Genomic DNA, 11,544 nt, shown 5'->3' with positions numbered 1-11,544 from the left:
TAAACCAGAATCAAATGCTACATTCTTCCTATACCTCCCAGTCTTGAGAGAAATCCTTTGTGTCAACTTGAGAAGATCCAAGCCCTCTCTCTCTGTGGGTCCCCTGACACCCTCCCCCATACCCCGGGACCATCCCATTTCTCCGCCTCCTGCCAGGCTGATGGGAGAGTTGCCCCGAGAATGCCATACTGGGGCTTGCAAGCCCACCACTCATCATCCACAGCAGTAAGCGCTTCCAAGTAATCCAGAAGGTCAGGCTTAGAGGGTTCCGAAGAAAGACGGGGTCTAAACACATCTTTTTTTCTACGGAGCAGGGACATATTCTCTGGGACGTAGTCTCTTTTCTGTCAGATGCCCAAATGGGCTGCGGGCAAGAAAGGATGAGTTTTGGCCTCTTGGCAAAGAAAAATAAGCCACTTTCTGTTGGTAGAAATGACTGTGGTTTCAAAAGGGGCTTAAGGTAGAGAGTGGGAGGAAGGAAGTGGCAGGTCCCTCCTCCCGCACGCTCGCCGGTCCCTGGGATGGTTACAGCAGGAACAGGGCCGCCTGCTCTCCTCTCAGCCCCTACTCCAACCATGCTGCACCCAGCAGTCAGTGCTCTTCCCCCAGTACAAATCTGATCACGTCCTGTCCCCCTTATAACTTCTCAGTGCCTTCCCACTGAAGCTTTACTGGACCTACGAGGCCCTCTCCTGAGTATTCTCCCTTATACTCAATGGTCCCCTCACCCCAGGCCTTTAGACATGCTCTCTCCCTGCCAGACACACTCTTCTTCCCTGTCCCCCTCCCCACCTGCCCCATGCTGTTTCTCTTTCAGTTCCTGATGTCCAGATCGCTGCTTCCAGGAACTCTCCCTGATGGACTTCACCACCAGCACCTATGATGAGGTTAGATTTCTCTGTCCCCCAGCACCCTGCACTTCTTTAAGGCGCTCATCCCACTTTATGGTCATTCCTTGTTTGATGTCTGTATTTCCTGGCTAGACCATCAGTTCAAGGAGGGCCTGGACCAGGTGTATATTTCTCATTCAGGGAAAGGCACAGAGATAAGAAATATGATCGGAGGTTAGTTAAGCACCAGGGGCACGAGATGAAGGGAAGTCCTTCCGGGTGGCCAGACTTCACGAGCAAAGGCTAGGATGTGTGAAATTGCTGAGTAGGTGCAGGGCTCTGCATAGAGTTCAATAGCATTACAATATGTCTTACAAGAGGGAGTATCAGCCCTACTGTGTGTGTGTGTGTGTGTGTGTGTGTGTGTGTGTGTGTGTGTATGTGTGTGTGTCTGTTTTTTTTTGTTCTGGGGAAATCAATAGTTTTGATCACAATCCCAAAAGGATTCAGGTGGAGGGACATTTAGTGATGGACTTTCAGGAGGTCCACAGACTCCCCTCAAGCATATTCATGGACCCCAGTTAAGAACCTCTACTGGAGACCACAGTTGAAATGAGGACAGGGACTGTACCTATTCTTGTCCATCACTTAACTCCCAGTGCCTAGAACAGATATCTCAAATTTAACGTGGCCTGCCCCAACCCATGGGTCTCACAGCACACCCCAACCTACCCCACCAAGCTACTCCTTCACCAGATTCTCCTTTGAGGAATGGCTCCGCCCCCCCCCCCACAGTTCCTCTGACCACTGATTCCTTGCTTTTCACTACTCCATCCTCAGTGAATCCCGAATCTGCCCACCTCACTCTGTCTCCAGCATTGGCAGCTCCAGTCAGAGCTACTTATTTCGATGGCTGCCTGACCCATCTACCTGCTTCCAGCCACTCTTGTTCCCTGCAACTTATTCCCCACCTTTTGGCCAGATCATGTGAATCCCTGTTTTGTCACAGGGCCCAGCAGTGAGGCCAGGGAAGGACCACAGGATTGGAGATATACCAAATGTAGCCAATATTCAATTCACAGATCACTCAGTTGATTGCACCCAATTAGCACGCAACATAGGTTGGTCAGAGTAGGGAAAACAGAAAGGGGGTAAGGGACCACTCCAAGGAGGAGTCCAGGGAGGAAGCATCTCCGCACGAGCAGCGAGCGGTCTCGAGTCCAGCCACAGGTCTGGCCATGGGTCTCACCGGCGTGAGCTGGAGTCAGCCTCTGCTCCCAAAGAGCCTCGGGCAGTGACCCTCTGCACAGCTCTGAGCAGCATGCAGCCAGGCCCTCCAGCGAGGAGCCTTCAAGTCAGTGGGCTCAGTGGTCCCTCTTTATGGGTAACAGTTGCTTCAGGGGAGGGGGCCTTGGCTCTATCAGCTGCTCTTTCTGTTCTAATGACATACGTTGCCCATCAAACTTCTTATCTTACATAACACTCTTAGTTTGTCACTCTAAGACACTCGCAGTCCTACAGTGGAGGTTTTAATATTTATTTATTTGGTTGCGCTGGGTCTTAGTTATAGCAGGCAGGCTCCTTAGTTGCAGCATGTGGGATCTAGTTCCCTGACCGGGGATCGAACCCAGGCCCCCTGCATTGGGAGCACGGAGTCTTAACCACTGCACCACCAGGGAAGTCCCCCAGCGGAGGTTTTAAAACAACTAATACGGAGGATCACGTTGGCTACTGTGATAGTCTCCCAGGGTACTTTATAGAATAAAATGCAAACTCTCTACGATAGTCTACAAGGCCCTCCATGTTTGCCTCCTGCCGATCTCTCTTGGATCTCCTCTCCTTTCATTCTTCCCCCCTCATTCATGACCCTCCAGTCACACTGGTCCTTGAACACGCTCTCCTCCTGTAGGGCTCAGTCCTGCCTTAAGGCCTGTTCACTTGCTACTCCCTCTGCCTGGAAACTCTTCCCTTCCTCTTTATCACTCTGCATGGAAACTCTTTCTCTTTTTTTTTTTTGCGGTACGCGGGCCTCTCACTGCTGTGTCGTCTACCGTTGCGGAGCACAGGCTTCGGGCGCGCAGGCTCAGCCGCTCTGTGGCATGTGGGATCTTCCTGGGCCGAGGCACGAATCCACGTCCCCTGCATCGGCAGGCGGACTCTCAACCACTGCGCCACCAGGGAAGCCCAAACTCTTTCTCTTTTTAAAAAAATTTATTTTATTGACGTATAGTTGATGTACAATGTTCTGTTAATGTCTACTATACAGCAAAGTGATTCTGTGAGACATATATATACATTCTTTTTCGTATTCTTTTCCATTCTGGTTTATCACAGGATATTGAATACAGTTCTCTGTGCTGTACAGTAGGACCTTGCTGTTTATCCATCCTACATATGTTAGTTTGCATCTGCTAATCCCAAACTCCCACTCCACCCCTCCCCCACCCCCCTCCCCCTTGGCAACCACAGGTCTGTGGAAACTCTTCCTCTTCATCCCTCTGCCTGGAAACTCCTTCGCCTCATCTATCACGTGGTATCAGCTCAACAGCCATGTCCTCCTCCTTCTCCTTGGAAAGGTCTTCCCTCTGTTACTGTCTTTCTGACCCTTACTTCTATGGGAGATTAGCTTGTTCATACCTTTCTGTGCAAGTTAATTTGTTTTCTCCCCTCTCTAGAAGCTATGTATTCTCTAAGGGCAGGAATTTTGGTGACTTGTCTTCGAAACCCCTCTAGGCTCCAATCACTTCATCTGTAAAACGGGGTTAATCATAATTGTTCTTCCTCATGGGGATGGCATGAGTTAAAAGTTGATAACAATCCTGACTGTATGTTGCATTCTTGGAGGAAAACAGCCCTGAGTACTGAACGCAGTGGGGCTGACTCCAGGCACTGGATCTCGTGGACACCTGGGCATTCTCAGAAGGCAGCCTGAGAAAATCAGAGTGTAGGACAAGATGAAGCGCACACCCCACATAAGGCCACCGGGAGGCTGTGGTCCTGAAGCCTGCTTGGCCAATTGCCCAATTCTGCCAGGTAAGCCTCTTCCCTGCCAAGAGCCCTGGCATCCTCTCTCTCTCTCCTGCAATTCCTGCTGCCATTTCTGCCTTGAGTAGGTAACCAGTTGGCTCTCTCTCAGGTCTTTCCTTTGAGCAGAGAGAAAAATGACAACAGAAATATTTATATTTCCGAGTTTACAGAGCGCTTTTACATCAGTCACCTTGTTTAACCATCCCTCAAAGCCTCCATTATTGGCTTTTTCTCACTTTACTGAAGAGGAAGCTGAGGTTCAGAGAGCTTGTGCGACGCGCCCAAGGTCGCAGAGGTTGAAGGCGGTAAAGCCGTGATCTACCCGGTCTGCCTGTGGACTTTACATAACACAGCACTGGATTTCCTAAGCGCTGCAGGGTTGGGCTCTTACGGTGAAATTCGGATCAGAAGTCTCACCTCCCTCTCCAGACCCCTCCTTCTGTAGCTCCGGGCTGGGGGGTGGGGGGTGGGGGGTGGGGGGGGAAAGACAGCCCAAGGCTGCTGGCCACAGCGAGCTTGAGGACCCAGAAGTTAAGCTAGGAGCAGGTCACAGCAGGCTGGGATGGATATTTCTTTGGAGGCCTCTTAACATCTTTTAAATGCAGTAAAGTGAATCAGTATTTCTAGTCAATTGCCCTAAGCCATGAATTTTGTGGTTTCAACTTTTTGGCTGGCTAGTAGCTGCCCCTGGAAATTTGCACAGGCCTGTGCAAACAATATCAACAGAGACAAGTAAGGTTAGCAAGAAGTGTGTGTGTGTTTGCCCATGCACATGCGTGTGTTCACAAGCTCCACTTGAGGACTCCTTGGAGCAGGGACAAGAGCTATTTACTTTTCACCCGTTGTGTTAGGGGAATCTGGTGAAAACCTGTAGTAACTAGAACCATATTTTGATTCCTTCAGGGGTATTTGGTGCCCCTTTGAGATTGCTGCCAGCCAGGAGAAATAGGGCCTAGATAGGCTCTCTGCAGTGGCAGCCTGGGGTCCTCTCCCCTTTTCCTGCCTTTCCTGATTTGCTCTCAGGAGCCTCCTTTCCTCAGGCTACAGCTCAGTCTCCATTAGCTGGGCTGCACCCATGACCCCCGAGGCCCCATCTTGCCCGAGCCCCTCAGCTCCAGCCCCCATCTCGCCCGCTGTCTTGCTCTCCGGGCCTCCTGGGTCTCACGAAAACCCAATTCCCCTTTGATCTGGCAGACTCCCCCTCACAGCTTCAAAGCCGCTTCTTCTGGAAAGCCTTCTGAGCCTTCTTTAACTCTCATCCAGACTAGGTGGGGATTCCTACCCTGTGCTTCTTGAAGCCTGTGTCTCTCCCAATGGGGACTGTCATTGTCCCTCCACTTGACAATTTCCTGGGCAGGACAGTGAGTTCTCTGAGGCCTGCTGTCCTTCTCCCTGCTTCTGGTGCCCAGCACAGAGCAGGTTGTCAGTAAATAGTCCTTCACTGAATGCATGAAGGAACATATAATCTTTGTGGGACATTTGGGAAGTATGGAGTTTTGAGACTAGCTGTTGAGTGAGGGATTGTATTTGTATTCCCTTAGCACTGGCCATACTTCTGGAGTCCCACGTACTTGTCTCACTCCTCCAATTGATGCCTCTGAATTCTGTGATCAAGGATTTTAGTCACCTTGTACCACATCATCTGGACAACAGTGCTTAATAAACATTCGATGAATGAATGAATGAACAGGGGTCGGGGGTGGGGAATGAGGTACCCCAGCACCAGTCTCCCACAGTCACACTCAGGGAAGGCTTGCTGTGTGTTGGCCTTAATGCCTCAGACTTTCAGCATGAATTGCAAACTGTACGACCTCAGGGGCTTAACTCCAAGCAGCCTGATGTGTCCAAGCTCAGCAAAGACGTTGGCAGGGAAGGGAATGTCACCGCGGAGCCCAGTTCATTGTGCGTGCCCCACTCTGACTGGAACAGTTGTTGGGAAATTTAAGTCTAAGCCCCAAAATCTTAGGTCTTAAAGATAACATTGGGGGTGAGGGAAGGTGCTGGGTTTTTCATTCTTCTGATTTTATTTTGTCATTGAATTTAGTGTCTCTGAAGCCTGCTGACTTTTCACACCTGGAGTTTGACAATCTCTGTTTTTATCTAGCAAACCAGTTCAACCTCAGTCCCCATGATGGATTTAAGAAAGCTATACTCCAAGGACAGATTGCTGAAGAGGCTAGCACTTTGGCCCAGAGAACAAATGAAAATGAGGATCAAATGGAAAGTGATTACTCAGGCAGGTCTCAGGGACTTCTGTGTTTGCAGAAGGTAAGTTGGGGACAAGACGGCAAAGTGATCATTGGCAGCAGTTTAGGACTCATACAGATTGAGGTCCTTACTTGGACACTTACAGGCTGTGTGTCCTTGGGCAAGTAAATAAACTTCTCAATGCCTTGATCCCTTTATATGTAAATTGTAGATGATGACAACATCTACTTCACAGAGTTTTATTATTGGTGAATTCAAATAATGCATGTAAACAACTTAGCAAATGGTCTAAGTGCATAATAAAATTAGCTATCATTATCTTATAATGAAAATCCTAATGTTACAAGGTCAAGGTCCTTACGTTATGAGGTCAACCTTGTGCAATCAGGCTCTGTGGCTTGGAGAGATTGACAAGGTCTCTGAGAACAGGCCGAATTTTTCAATTGCTGTCTGCCCCACATTCTGCCAGAAGGGAGAAGTGTAAGATTACATAATAGATTTGAGAAGAGCCAGGGAAGAAAGATTTGTAAAGTCTTACTGAAACATAGGAACCCATAGGTCCATCTTTAAATAAATAAGTAAATAGGGAGAAGGAAAAGCTTCTTGCATTAAAAATCTACTAATAAATGTTTAAGGGATGATTGAATTAGGAAAAATATCACCATTTGGCAACCATCATAGTAATAATTAATTTAGCCAAGAAACATCAATGGATGCTAAAATTAGTGGGTGAAAGTTTGATGAGGAATGGGATATTGGCATAGTCTCAGAGTACCTCCCCTCCCCACAGAATACTTATTAATTACAAAGGGAATAACTTTACTGTGGAGAAGGCTGGCAAATACTGCCACCTTAATGAAGTGATCAAAGTGAACATCATTAGTAATGGGACAAATTGAAATCATGGGCCACCTGATAGGATGCAATGAGAACACAGCATCGCTTCCATGCTATTCCTGCAAAAGACACAGAACTTGGACCTAATCATGAGGAAACATCAGACAAACCGAAACTAAGGGACACTCTGCAAAAGAAATGGTCTGTAGTCTTCAAAAATGTCAAGCTCACGAAAAACAAGGAAAGACTGAGGAACTATCCCAGACTGAAGGAGACTAAAAGGACAAGAAAATTAAATGCTACCCGTGATCCTGGATTGGATCCTTTTGTTATAAAGGACATTCATTGTTGGGGAATTTAGAGGAACTTGAATGGAGTTTTTGGATTAGATGGTAGTGATGCATCAGTGTTAACATCCTGCGTTGAATGGTTATATTGTGGTTATAAAGGAGAATGTACTTCTTTGCAGGAAAATACACCAAAGCATTCAGGGGTGATAGGGCATCAGGTCGACTGCTTACTATCAAATGATTCAGGAAAGAAACATATTGATACGAGTCTTGCAACTTTCCTACGAGTTTGAAAATTTTCTAAGTATATGTTTTTGCACTTCAAATAATCTTATTGAAACATACACTGTATTTACAATTAATTTCCTGAGAGGTAGAGTTACAGATATTGGGTGTATGTATTGAGAGGGGGGCTAGGTAGGGCAGGTTCTAGGAAAAGAGGAAAAATGTGCCCAAACACAGCCACTGAGGTCCCCACATCTACTTCCAGGAGGCTCACACTTGCCTCAGGAGTTAGGAGAGAACTGGGGCAGAAAAGGGGGCCGATGTATTATTATCGCCAATGTATAGCTGGGTAAAATAAAGCTACTCAGAATAAAAGATGATGCTGGAACCAGAAGGCACCACCTATTCTTTTATGGGTGAGAAAATTCATCCAGGAGCTCAGGACTTGCCCAGTTCTCACAGTCAGAGCTGAAATGGAATCCAAAGGCTAACACCACATGGCTCGCACCAAACTGTGTCTCATTAAAAATATGTGATATATATATATATATATATATATATATACACATTTATATGTATATAAATATATATATAGTAAGCACTCTAGAAATGTTTGCAATTACTCCCACATCACTGGGAGCTTGTTAAATCCCAGCCTTGGGCGTAGTTCACCTCAGAGTATTCTCTCAGACTGCCCTCTGGCACATCCACCATCAACGTGTCCTGCTTGCGTGGATTTCAGGGGCAATGTCCAAAGGAGGGGACATTTGAACTAGGTCTTGAAGGATGAGTAACAGTTCACTAGATGGAAAAAAGGCACTGGAACACCCTTCAAAGAGTTCCCAAGGAGTCCAAATCTCACAGGCAACATGTTCCTGGCCCCTGGGGGCCCAACCTTGGCTGAAAGTCACTTACCAAGAATGGACAGTGCTGTCATCATTTCTATTGACTCAGTGCTTGGGCACACTCTGTGGTTGGCAGTTTGATGTGACTTAAAACAGCACTTTGAGAACCTTCAGAAGCCAAACTAATGAAGTGACTGACAGAGACAGCAGAGTGCAATAGGCTTGAGCAGGGACTGCCTGGGGAGGGATCTCAGCCCCATCATTCCCAGCTGTGCAACTTTGGGCAAGTTCCTCACCTCTCTGTGCCCTAGTTTCTTCGTCTCTGAAATAGGGAGGATGATGAGAACGATACCTGCCTCATGGAGTTATTAGGAAGAGGAAATGAGCTCATATTTGTAAAGTGCTTGGAACAGTGACTGGTACAGAGTACGTGTCTGTAAGCGTCTGTTAAATAGTACATAAATAAATGATGGCAACACTCAATATCGAAACAGAAGATGAGAGGAACTATCCATGTAAACAAACATTAGAGAGATAAATCAGTAATACCCTGTAAATGAAACTTCAGATGTCTTCACTGTCTTTCCCCCTCTCGGTGCATAGTCTGCGGGTGAGGATGGGGGATAAAACCTCTCTCACTACCAAGAAGACAGAATTATTTTTGAGTAAATTATTAGTTACATATTACAGATCTAAGAAAGTTAAATCAGAGGGAGAAACGTCTTTATTGCTGCTACTATTGCTTACAAAGTGAAGACTCATCTGTGCGAATAGGTTTTGGTGACCAATCCACTCGTTTTTACCTCTTGGCAAGCAGCATTTTAGAAACCCTAGCACTGAGTAGAGAAAATCATTTTTCTTAACCATGGAAAGATCAAAATGAAAGGAATGGAAAAATAAATAAAAGCACTAAGTGTATTTTACCACCATCATTACCTCTTAGGAGGAGGAAGAATGCTTTCCAGTAATCGGGATGGCATGAATAAACACCCGTTTCATTTGCTCACCTACTCCTAGGATGGCCCAGCTGAGTCAAGATGCTGTGGATTCCAGCACATGCACGAGTGCGGTGTTAGACCTCTGAAGCCACTGGACAAGGCCCCAGGTTTTGTTTTTTGCCCTCCCAAACTGATGCAGATTGGAAGTCACCGTCTGAAGCACAGCAGGCTGGGTTGGGATGGATGAGCTGACTGGCAGCTTCTGTACAGCCTTTCTGGAACACTTGGTTGTCTGAGGAATTACGTGCCGAGTAATTGCCTGGGTCAATTAGGAAGACTCTGAAAGTCAAGCTTCGTAGGCACATGCCAAAGTGTGCCCACAAATGGGTAGGCTCCGTTGTAGCCTTTTGCAGATGTCACCAAAATGCAGAGATCTTGGGAGAGTTTTCTTTCCAAAGCTGGCAGAGATATCGCTGGTATCAAGTGTTCTGCCCATAAAAATGATAAAGTGTCAGTTAATGTCAGTCCTTTGCTAAGAGCAACAGCTGGGGCCTCTGTGCTGGCAGAGGGGGGCGGATTGTATAATCAAGCTGAGCTTTATCCTCAGGAGCATGACAATATGCGGCTCTCAGTACATTCGCTTGTGACGATGTGTTCGTGCTGCACTGGGACACCCCTCCCCCCGTTACAACTCCACACCCCACGTGGAGTCCACACACCTTTGCCATACAAGGTTTGTGGAACCAGCTTTGTACTTTATGGTCACGTCTGTCTAGCTCAGTTTTTATTGTGCCAGCAGTAAGTGTTGTGTCACAAGAACCAAGTTCATCCCATTACAAAGATATAAAGACGGATCTTGCTTCGGTAGTGCCTGGCAAGCCTACTTCACAGGAAGTGAGCGTTCACAGCTATCACATGAGAAGGCTGTGGCCAGGTGCACGTTGATATCCAAGTACGAAAGGTGATGGTTATTATTACTTAGTAGGTTCTCAGCAAGAACTGACCTAATAAAGACTCATAAATCTCTGCATGTTTAAGTAATGTCACTTCAAATAGTCCTGAGGCTACAGTAAGTCTGTGTAATCCTAATAGTTCTAAACAAGATTTTAATTGATTATGTCCATTGGAAAATCAGCTTGGGGTAGTAAATATCGCTTTCTTCCTTCCCTTCACCATTGCACCTCTTGGAAGGGTTGTTTGGATTTCCTGCCTGCGTTTCTTTACATGTGCTCCGTAATCCCTTGTGCTTTGGCTCCTGCCCTCAGGACTCTACTCAAAGTGCAGTGTGTTAGTTACCTATCGCTGCATCACAAATTACCCCCAAATTTAATGACTTAAGACAACATACATTTATTATCTCACAGTTTCTGTGGCTCAGGAAATTGGGCATGGCATAACTGGAGCCTCTGGCTCAGGGTCTCTTCACAGGTGGCAATTATGGTGTCGGCTGGAGCTGCACTCTTTTTGAAGCTTGACCAGGGAAGGATTCAGTTTCAAGTTCAGTCAGGTAGTTGTTGGCAGGATGCAATTCTTCATGGACGCGGAATGAACGAGGGCCTCAGTTTCTTGCTGGCTGTTGGCCAGAGGCCACCCCCAGTTCCCTGCCCCACGGGCCTCTCCAAAGAGCAGCTCATAACATGGCAGCTGGATTTATCAGCGTGAGCAAGTGAGAGAGCAAGAGAGATAGAATGTAAGGTGGAAGTCACAGTCTTTTTACACTTAATCTTAGAAGTAATATCCCATCACTTTCACTGTATTCTGTTCGCTAGAAAAAAGTCACTAGGTCCAAACCATACAAAAAGGGAAGAGCTTACAGAGGGGCACGAATTCCTGGAAGCAGAGACCACTGAGGGTCATATTAGAAGTCTGTCTACTACATGGAGATCACTTGAGACCTCATTGCCAAACCCAATGAACTCTTTTTTTTTTTTTTGGCCACACCGCGTGGCTTGTGGGATTTTAGTTCCCTGACCAGGGATTGAACCCAGGCCTTGGCAGTGAGAGTGCAGAGTCCTAACCACTGGACTGCCAGGGAAGTCCCCTCAATGAACTCTTGATATGTTTTATCCTTTCCAACCTTTCTGGAGCCACTCACTTTTGCAATATCCCCAGCTTGTAATGCTCTCTTCACTGCAACTGCACGGCACTTTACCTTCCCACCACTCCATCACTACTTTCTTGTCTCCATCTCCCTTCCTCTTCCTCCTCCCGCCCACTAAATAAGTGGCCTAAGTCAAAGTAGGCACACTGACAAAAACCGGCAGACTGACGGAATAAATACAGAGTCTCTCAAGGGTCAGTCCTTGACTCTCATATTTACTTCTTCCGCTTCTACTGTTTTAGC

This window comes from Phocoena phocoena, chromosome X (assembly GCF_963924675.1).
Source record: "Phocoena phocoena chromosome X, mPhoPho1.1, whole genome shotgun sequence".
Classification (NCBI taxonomy): domain Eukaryota; kingdom Metazoa; phylum Chordata; class Mammalia; order Artiodactyla; family Phocoenidae; genus Phocoena; species Phocoena phocoena.
Note: the sequence above shows the minus strand (reverse complement) of the source record.